Source organism: Hemiscyllium ocellatum, chromosome 25 (assembly GCF_020745735.1).
Source record: "Hemiscyllium ocellatum isolate sHemOce1 chromosome 25, sHemOce1.pat.X.cur, whole genome shotgun sequence".
In the NCBI taxonomy this organism is placed as follows: Eukaryota; Metazoa; Chordata; class Chondrichthyes; order Orectolobiformes; family Hemiscylliidae; genus Hemiscyllium; species Hemiscyllium ocellatum.
In genome coordinates, this window is record NC_083425.1 from 48,369,250 (window position 1) to 48,380,682 (window position 11,433).

The following is an 11,433-nucleotide window of genomic DNA, read 5'->3' on the forward strand; positions in this document are numbered from 1 at the left end:
CAAGCCCTTCGGCCCAACAAGTACACACCGACCTGCCAAAGGACACCCATGCAAACCCATTTCCCTCTGCACCTAACACTCCAGGCAATTTAACATGGCCAATTCACCAGGACCTGCACATATTTGGACCATGGGAGGAAACCGGAGCACCCGGAGGAAACCCACGCAGACACGGGGAGAATGTGCAAACTCCACACAGACAGTTGCCTGAGGTGGGAGTTGAACCCAGATGGCTGGTGCTGTGAGGCAGCAGTGCTAACCACTGTGCCACCGTGCCACCCATGCCTATCCAGCCTCTCCTTATAACTCATTCCCAGCAATATTCTGGTAAATCTTTTCTGAATGCTCTCCAGTTTAGTAATATCCTTCCTATAATGGGGAGACCAAATACTTCAGGAGAAGCCTGGCCAATATCCTATACATGAGTCCCAACTCCTATACTCAATGGTCTAACAATGAAGGAATGAGGCAAGCATACTAAAAGCCTTCTTAACCACTCTGACTGTGTGTGACAGAAATTTCAAAGAATTATTCTTCACTGAAATCCAGAAGATAAATCTTTCTTTTCTAAAGTGCTAACATGAGATGACAGAAGATTGTTTTGTTGACACCAATGGGCCAATGTGGATGCAAACAGAAACAGATGTGATGTTGGATACAAAAGCATAAGACTGTGGCTGCTGGAAATCTGAAATCTGTATTTTGAAACAATGCTGGAAAAAAAAGACTCAGTAGGTGTGGCAGTGTCCCTGATGAAGGGCTTATGCCCGAAATGTCAAATTTCCTATTCCTTGGATGCTGCCTGACCTGCTGTGCTTTAACCAGCAACACATTTTCATCCCTGAGAAAGAAGTTAACATTTCAGCTTGATAATATGTTTTAGACCGCAAGCTGAAAGGTGCATAAAGGAGGAATTTTGACATGAACTCCACCTGGATTCACAATAACAGCAACTGTTTAAAGGGAAAATGTAACATCAGGAGTTTCAAAGTGCATGGCAGGTGGAGTTGGGGGACAAGAGGAGAGGGCTTTTTGTCATTATTCTGGCAGTGAGGGAAGTGGGCTTCAGAGGACAGCAGGAAGAGCAAGATGGACTCACCCAAGCAGATCTCAAGTTGGAAAGGGGCTCTGTGTAATGGGTGGGGACCCTCAGCACCTGGATTGAGGAGGCAATGATCAAGTGGTCTTATTGCTACACTGTAAATCCAGGAACTCAGCTAATGGTTTGGGACCTGGGTTCAAATCCCACCATACGGGAAAGTGAGGACTGCAGATGCTGGAGATTAGAGTCAAGATTAGAGTGGTGTAGGAAAAGCACAGCAGGTCAAGCAACATCCGGGGAGCAGGAAAATTGACGTTTCAGGCAAAAGCTCTTCATCAGGAATTTAGGGCTCCTACCCTAAACATTGATTTTCCTGCTCCAGGTCTTAAATGTCATTCAAGGGCTTGCAGACAAGAAGTCAAGACTGGGGTCAGCACAGTGGCTCAGCAGTTAGCACTGCTGCCTCACAGCACTGGGGACCAGCGTTTGATTCCAGCCTTGGGTGACTGTCTGTGTGGAGTTTGCACATTCGTATCCATATGGATTTCCTTCCACCGTCCGAAAGTGTGCTCTTCCAGATCTGTTTCTCTCTCCGCAGATGTTGCCAAGCCCTGCTGAGTTTCTCCAGCATTTTCTAGTTTTATTTGAGATTTCCACAGAGTTTTGCTTTTCACTGACTGCAGGCATTTGCTTGCAGCTGTGTTTCCAACATTGCAAAAGCAACCACACCTCTCTGATTGCAAAGCACTTTGAGATGGCTGTGGGTTGGGAAAAGTATAATTATAAATACAAGGCTTCCTTGCTTTTCTTTCAGTTGCAACCTGGTGTTCCTCACAGTCCCCATCCAAAAATGTCAAGACTCCATCCTTTGCAATCAGTCAATTCCTCACACTCTGAACTCTCTCACTGCAGGAACTGACAACTTCATGAGGAGGCAGAGAGCTGAGGATAGAATTGCAGCCTTACATGTAGAGGAAACCCTGGGGACTGGCAGACAATAAGATATAGAAAAAGAATTAGGCCCATTAAGTCTATTCCGCCATTCAATCATGGCCAATATATTTCTCAATCCCATTCTCCTGCCTTCTCCCCTTCTCCTCATTACCCTTGATCTCCTTACCAATCAACCACCTATCTATCTCTGTCTGAAATATACTCAATGACTCAGCCTCCACAACCTTCTCTGGCAATGAGTTCCACAGAATCACCAACCTCTGGATGAAGAAATTCCTTCGCATCTCAGTTCTAAAGGGTCTTCACTTCCCTCTGAGACCGGGTCCTCAGGTCTTAGTCTCCTTTACTATTGGAAGCATCATCTCCATGTCCACTCTATGCAGATCTCTCAGTATTCTGTAAGTTTCAATGAGATCCCCCTCATCCTTCTGAACTCCATTGAGTACCAACCCAGAGTCCTCAACCGGTGCTCATATGGCATCCTCCTTCCTCCCCAGGATTATTCTTATAGACCCCTCTAACACCAGCACATCCTTCCTTAGGTACGCAGCTCAAAACTGCTCACAATATTTCAACACTACCTGTCCCTCCATTGACATTCATGTCAACTACGCACTGAGCAACAATGTCCTCAGTTCCTTTATCCAGATCGTGAATGCATAACATGAACAGTTGTGGTCCCAATACTGATTCCTGCAGAACTCCACTAGTCAATGGCTGCCATATTGTAAAAGACCCCATTATCCCTAATCTTTGCTTTTTGCCACTCAACCAATCCTCTATTCATGCCAGTACATTATCTCTAACATCATGGGCTCTTCTCTTATTTAGCTGTCTACTATGTGGTGTCTTGTTAAAGGCCTTCTAGAAATCCAAATATATCTCATCCACTGGCTCTCCTTCATCTAACTCTCCTTCCTCACTATCATCTCAAAGAATTCTAACAGATTTTTCAGCATGACCTCCCCTTGAAGAAGCTGTGCTGACTCAGCCCTATATTACTATGCACTTCCAAGTACTACATAATCTTATCCTTAATAATGGACTCCAAAATCTTGCCAACATATGAGGTCAAGCTAACCAGACAATAATGCATTCCCCCCTCCCTCCCTTCTTAAACAGCGGTGTTACCTTAGCCAGTTTTGAGTTAACTGGGACCTTCCCTGACTCTACGGATTCCTGAAAACTCACCACCACAATCTCCTTATTTATCTCCTTCCAAACCCTGGGGTGTCATCCATTCAGTCTGAGTGATTTATCCACCCTCAGACTTTTCAGCATCTTCTCCTCAGTGATGGCCAAGACACTCACCTCTGCCCCTGTCTGTCTTGAAGTTCTGGTATGCTGCTGGTGTCTTCCACGGTGAAGTACCAATCAGTTTCTCTGCCATTTCTTTGTTCCCCATTATTATTTCTCCAGGATGCAGGGTGTTGCTGACGAGACACTATAACAGGGAGAAAGTGAGGACCGCAGATGCTGGAGATCAGAGTCTAAAAGTGTGGCGCTGGAAAAGTACAGCCGGTCAGGCAGCATCTGAGGAGCAGGAGAGTCGATGTTTCAAGCATAAGCCCACAAGGTGCTATAAGTAGCCCAATGAGGTTAAGGCCTCTGCCAAAAACCTGCACATAGAGTTTTTTAACATGGTGAGGCTGTGTTACATAAAACAGCTTCACAGGGATTAACTCAGAAACTTTGGAATTGCTTCGGTCATCGATATATAAATGATTTTCTTGGGAAGGAGTTAATCCGTTGATAGTTCTACTGTCTACAGTCTACAACCATTTCCTATCTCTGAGTAAATACCAACATCTGGTATCACGAGTCAATGCAACTAACCATCTGAAACTAGTTCATCTTATCATCGTAACTGTCAGGTAATAAACTATTTCACGTTTCTGTTTTGACTCACTCAGGAAAATGGCTGATTCTCGAGACCCACTACCCTGGGGTCACCATGAAAGTCATTGATTTAACCAAAGTTCCCAATTTATCATCACCAAAGCTGCTGTAGTTAACAAGCACTACTGTTCATCACAAGAAAAGTTCTAGTTTTAGTAGGTAATCAAGACTCTAAATAAACTTGTAACTCCATCTAACCCGCTTTGGAACTCTGCTCATGCTTACAGACAGACTGACAGACTGACAAACGCCAGTATTATGGGTGCAATGGAAAAAGTACTGGAAACACAGGCTGATAGTATCAGGAAAGGCAGTGGCTTAGAGTTATTGGTGTTAGGTTGTTAATCCAGAGGAGAAAGTGAGGTCTGTCTGCAGATACTGGAGATCAGTGCTGAAAATGTGTTGCTGAAAAAGCGCAGCAGGTCAGGCAGCATCCAAGGAACAGGAAATCCAGCAGCGTTAATCCAGAGACCAAGATAATATTCTGCGGATGCAGGTTCAATTCCAGTGACGGTGGAATTTGAATTTCATAAAAATCTGATATTAAGAGTGCAATGATCACCATGAAGCAATTAGTTTGGGGAAAAACTCATTTGGTTCACTAATGCCTTTTAAGGAAGGAACCTGTCATCATTGCCTGGTCTGCCCTACACATGACTCCAAGCTCACAGCAATGCGGTTGACTCTTAACTGCCCTCTGGGTAATTAGGGATGGGCAATAAATGCAGGCCTAGCCGGAGGTGCCCACATCCTGTGAAAGAACAAAAAACTCCACAGAGTTTAATGCAATGTTCCTATTGTTTCCCAGAACCTTCTGTTCCTTGGTCTGCTTTCGCCAGCCTCTTTCTTTGATGAATAAACTGAAAACATAAAGTTACAGGCTAAAGGCAACAGCTTGCAGCTACTGGTGGGAATAAATAAGTGGCTTTCTTCTGGCTTCAGATAGTTTTTCTGCACAGAGACAGAGACACAGAATCTGGCTTTTCACCAGCCCAGAGGTTTCTCTCCCTCTATTATAAGCATCCAAATTCTCCCCCTGCCAAGGAACCAATCAGAGACTGTCGCCAGACGGCCACAACTTGTCAGAAACTAATCAAAATCTAATCTGTTCCTGGCGCACTCTTACAGTGCACGTACCTTCCCCAGTGCAACACCATCTGATCCCTCCTGCCCCCACTGATGGCAAATCAACAGTGTAAACACAGCTCACAATGAGCTCCAGTATTTTGTTTTTATAGACATACAACAATTCTGACTGGGGGACACTGAAGCGAAGGCAATACTTTTCCAAGTCAGGATGGTAAGTGGCTTGACTCGGCATGCATGGGCCTGGGAGAGAGAGGGAGAGAGAGAGATGGAGAGAGGGAAAAATGGAGAGATGACTCAGGATTTTGGCAGGGTTGCTGCACTGATCCAGATAAGTGCTCAGTCCCAGTTGGATGATGAGCTGCTGGAGTCATCTGTAATGTGGCTATCCAAGTGCGATGTGCAGGGGATGTGGTCAATTATTAGGGGCCTTGCAAGGACAAGCTCTGTGCACTGCAGTCACCCAATCATCAGAGTGCTCTATTTCCACCCTGGACAGACTGGGTGATGGATTTGGAGGGGCTGACTCGGCCATGTTCTGAGGCACAGGTTGGGATCAGACTGATCTGCATTCCATCGCCTGGCTTTGTGTTCAGGGATACAGAACTAGAGAGGTGGGAGACCTAATCCAACTCCTAGTGCCGCTCTGGAAAGCAGGGAGGTATAAACAGACCTCATGGTGGGGGTCAAGTAGCTGATACCAATGGATGACCGCACCTCTGAAGGGACTAGCCTTCTCTCCAACACCCAGCCATTGAGAGGATCATTATTTTAGTGGCGTGGTGGCAGATGGTACTCCCGTAACTTCACTTGAAACATCCTTCGTGACTGGGCCCTGAAGGCCAAAGCCAACACAGGATGCTCACCCAAGTTACCCACAGCCTGCACTGCAGAGGAAGGTAGGGTGTGTGGAAGGCTGCAGCATCCCAGAAATATTCAACGTGACACAACAATCATCACAATTGGGTACATTTTGTTTTGCTTTTGGTCTGCCCACAATGTTGGGAAAATAGGTCAAGTGGACTTTTATGGCACAAACACATATTTTTATACAAATCTTTGAAGGAAGGTAGATGAAGTCTGAGGTTTACAAGGTGCAGCCCACTCCAGGCATTAACAGGACTGCTGGGCAAGTGTCAGCTAGAATGCGAAAGTCCTGGAGAGAAGTGTGCAGATGTTAATCGACTGCACGCTGTTTAGAGCGACGTACTGAGTGTTTGACTGAAGCTGCTGTGGTATTAATGCCTCACATATCTCACAGCCATCAGGGTGCTCCCTTGCAGGGCCCGGCACCCACTCTCCAGGCAGTGGTTTGTCCACGTTCTTGAGGGGATCTCCATCAATGACATGATGTTATCTTGTGCCTACTCTTCCTCCAGGGCATCTGCATCATGAGTTTGTGCAGAGGACAGCTCGCCTTACCATCAGGGACACGCAGGCAGGAGGTTTCAGGGCAGCTCCTCCTTATTCACCCAGGCACCTAACTCTTATCTTTCAGCAGATGATCGGTCTGATAGTCCACGTTGCGCCATGTTTGTCATTGCACCTTTGTTCAGCTTCCATCCTTCTAGAGCATGAGGCCGTTATGTAAGTCTGGCACCTCAAGGTTTTTCAATGTATAAGAACCATGACTGCTGCCCTTTATACCTACACTGCAGGGTGAAGACAGGAGCAATCACAATATTCCACATTCGTATGTCATGCAATGACCTATTATGTCAATTGCAGATTCCAGGCATAAGTAATCTTTGCCATGACATTGATCATTATATAAAGACCATTTTTAGTTTTCTGGATGGTAGACTGATAAATGGGAAAAGACGTTGTTTTAAACCAAGTGACTTTGGAAGATGTTGCCGACGTTTAAAAATTAGTTACATTGTAAGCTGCATCTCCAAGCAGCAGCGTGGGGATGCCAGCTCTACAGAGGTGCTGCTCTGGAAAGTGTTGCCCAGTGACATACTTTAGATTAGCTTTTCAATCAGGATCATTTGTGCATGTTCTCATGTACCGACCATTGTAACACCTCCCTGACTGATTCCTGGGCGGATGGCTACAGCGTTGTGTTTGAACAATTCAATAGAACCATCCAGCCTATGAAAGCGAGAGCACCTGAATCTCTCTCTCCTTTCTGTGAGTGCAGACGTGACAAATAGTTTTGAGTGTCTATTTACATTCTGTCTCTCTGAGAATGGCCTTCTTGAAACGAAAATGGGGGAAAGCAACACCTTCAGACATGCTACAAACATCAACAGTGAATGAAAGATTGCAACTTGATGTATCCGTAACCTTGTGCCCTCCTCAAAGACTTGAAAGGAATTAGAAAGGAGCTGAAGTTAAAAAAAATTGGTGCCGGTAATCTGCACTGGTGTCAGAACTGTGGTTTTCAGTTCTCACAATACTTGTGTCTTGTCTTGACGTTTTTTGTGTCTGTTTACATGTGAATGGGAATATTTTGAAAGGGGTAGAGTTTAAGTTATATAGTCATGAGTTAGCATGTCATGTTCCTTTCTTGCCATTGGTTAAAACTGTTTGTGATTGCAGTAATGATTTTCCTCTCATGCTAAAAAAATCCTGGCACGCATTTTCCTGGATGCTGAATTCGGTAAAATTGGGGCATTCTGCACTTTAGTCGAATGCTCACAATGTAATGATCTAGGAGTAATGGGACTTAATTTCCAACATACTACTAAAGTTTGGGGCTTTTTGTCTGAGATACTGGAAGCAAGAAAGATTGGGTGTGGAGTTACTGTTAAAGGATAGAGGAAGAAACACTAGGCTTTGTACTTAAAAAAAGATGACCCAAGAACGTACTGAAGGCTTCAGCAGGTGAAAGCAATGTCTCTGATTAAACTTAAAAATCACACAACACCAGGTTATAGTCCAACAGGTTTAATTGGAAGCACACTAGCTTTCAGAGTGACGTTCCTTCATCAGGTGATAGTGGAGGGCTCGATCATAACACAGAATTTATTGCAAAAATTTGCAGTGTGATGTGACTGAAATTATACATTGAAAAATTGATCATCTGTTAAGCCTTTCATTGAAAGGCTTGAGATCGAACCCTCCACAATCACCTGATGAAGGAGCGTCACTCCGAAAGCTAGTGTGCTTCCAATTAAACCTGTTGGACTATAACCTGGTGTTGTGTGATTTTTAACTTTGTGCACCCCAGTCCAACACCGGCATCTCCAAATCTGATTAAACGAAAAGAGATCAGAAAAGCCAAATTGATTGAATTGGCAAGTTTTTTGGAAATTGAATTGCGAGGGCTCTTGTGACGCAGTGGTAGTGTTCTTACCTCGAGACCAGGTGGCCCAGGTTTAAATCCCACAACAACTCTAAACAGGTTGCTAGAAAATTAATAGCAAAGAAATGGATTTAACTGCCATAGCTAAAAAGACAGATGGATTAGCACAGTGCTTGTGCTTGGTAGAAATACAAGAGAAACCAAGGGCTCCAAATAGTGAAACACTAAAGTCCAGTTCACACTATGTTCCAGTTCAAGCAGTTGGAGGTTTGCAGGTGGAATGAAGCAACTTGCTATAGAAAGGGGTTAAAAAGAATGAAAATGAGAAACTGAGAATTATAGTTGGAAAGAGCAAAGCGGAAAGCTAGAGATCAAAAAAAAATCCTCTGAAAATGTGGCAATTGGTAAAGGAGACCTCAGGTGCCATTGCATGGTCTGACAGGGAAAATGTGAGTCATATTTTCTCTAAAATCTAGTCAGGAAATGTTTCAGCTTGTACAAGCTCTACCAAAACTTGAGGAAAAGGATGTGAAGGCAGTCTTTATGACATTTGTGAAAATAACGAGACAAATGAATTGATCAAAGAAAAGCTGTTGGCTGTCCCTTGTGAATTAAATTGACAGAGCACTTAGAATTTACACTTCCCTGTCAGAAGAAGTTTCAAAAGATTGTGATGCCATAAAGCAGGCTATTTCGGGTGAATACGAGGTAGTTCCAGAAGCATGTAGGCAAAACTTTTGGAATGTAACGAAACACCCTGGACAAGTTTTTGATGAATTTGAAACAATTAAACAAAGTAATTCTAATCCATTAAGAATACCACATATGGAGCTCTCAAAGAGATTATCTGCTACGAGGACTTTAAAATCTCACAACCTTCCACATTAAGAATCAATGTTGAAGATCAAAGTTTTGCAACTGCTAAACAGGCAGCAATAATGGCTAATGATAATGAGCTGATCCATAACACGAACCCTTTTCTCCATCACTCCCATAAATCTGAGTAGTAACAGAGAATGAGATTGAAAAGAAGGAAAAGGGCAGCTGACAAGCCCCAAAATTTCCTCCACAGATTGGAAAGGATGATACTGAGGGCAAAGTAGAAATTGAAGACAAGGGTGTTTCCATTGGAAATAAAGTGGAACACTTCCACTCAGATGCTTCAAGTTGTGAGAGATGTCCATGGGACTTACTGAGGTTCATAAGAATGAGTCTGCAAAGAGAACTCAAAAGGAACGTGGATCAAATTGTAGGTTGTTTTGCAAAGAATAGTTGAATTATTATTTTAAAAGGATACTGAAATTTAACATGCAGTATTTTATGTCTAATCATTAAAAAGTTCAATAGCTGTTTTACATTCCAAATGTGCCAGTTATGTTATAGAAAATGAAAATTATTTGTAATTTACATCAAAATGTATTTCCATGCTAAACCAACTAGAAGGGCAACCAGATAACCAGAGGTGAGCACTGCTATGGGTACAAATAAGGCCAATAGGATAGATGAAGGGTAGAAAGGGGTTTTGTCAAAAGCGAAAACCATTTTGTTTATTTCAAAGATGCAGTTTAACCTATAACTATGTTGAGGGGTATATAGCAGTTACTCAAACTCTTTGCTGGCAAGGATCCAGTTTTCTATCCAGAGAAAGCCTTTGTGCCAGTAAACAGGATGAGTAAAGGGTTCCACTGTGCAAAGTGCAAGTGAAGTGTGGCTTTTTATCTGGAGTTGTGGCAGTAGGAGTTTATAATATAGCTGTATGTGGAGTGAACTTACTCCTGAGTAATGAGTGAAGTTATTAAGTTCATCCATAATCATGGAAAACCCTCCACTACCACCTGATGAAGGAGCGTCACTCCGAAAGCTAGTGTGTTTCCAATTAAACCTGTTGGACTATAACCTAGTGTTACGTGATTTTTAACTGTGTACACCCCAGTCCGACACCGGCATCTCCAAATCATGGAAAACCCGAATGTGTTTGAAGAGAAACACAGGTACGGGAACAGGTATTTTTTCATTGTGTGTATAGACCAGAACAATGGCTAAATCAAATCCATCCCCAGGCATCACAGTAATAACACAAGCAGCTGTTAGAGCAGCTCAAATGTTATTTAAAGAAGGGGTAATTCAGAGAAAGCATTTGGCATAACTTTATTAATTGAGGCTTAAGAAATAGTTGAATTTGTTATTATAGGCAGCTCTCAGCAAAGCTAAGACTGAACGCGTTTCATTAAGAATGGAGTTCTGAGAAGGAAATAGAGACACTCTCAGTGACATGCAGATGGGGAGTGGATGTTGTTCCTCAAATGTTGATACCGCCCAAATATTGTAAGGTGACATTGTGAGTAGCTCATGAAAATTCGTACAGTAGGGCATGTAGGAATATGGAAAATGGAGGTATTAGTAAACAAGAATTTTATCTAGCCAAGATTTCATCAGGATGAGTGAAATTTTCAAAATAAAGCAAAAGACTGCAGATGCTGAAAATCTGAACAAAGACCTGCTGAGTTTCTCCACCAATTTGTTTTAGTTTTTGGAAAACATGTTACGTGTCAGGTAGTGACTTCAACATGTAATCAAACCAGCATGTTTAATTCCCACAGGTTTTGAAGAACGATTGAGCAGAGGCTTGGTAGATTTTAGAGCCGTTAGTAAAGACAAAAGCAAGACACTTGTATTTCCTTACAGTTACAGATTTGACGACCAGATTTCCGGAAACTATTGCTTTGAGAACAATTACAGCTAAGGTGGTGGTGGAAAATTTAACTCTGTTTTATTTTCCCGTCATGATAGAAATACAATTGGATCACACATTGGGCCTAATATTTTCCAGGACTTAATCAGCCCAATGAAGCCTTCTACACACATAGGGAGCATTGGAGAGTAACCATCAGATTCTCAAAGCCATGCTTAAAGACTATTCATAGAATCCTTATAGTGTGGATGCAGGCCATTTGGCCCATCGAGTCCACACTGACTCCTCCAAAGAGCATCCTACCCAGACCCACATCCCTACCCTATTCCTGTAACCCTACATTTCTCATGGTTAATTCACCTCGCCTGCACGTCCCTGGACATTGTGGGCAATGTTGCATGGCCAATCCACCTAACCTGCACATCTTTGGAGTATAGGAGGAAATCTGTGCAGAAACGGGGAGAATGCGCAAACCTTACAGAGACAGTTGCCCAAGGGTGGAATCAAACC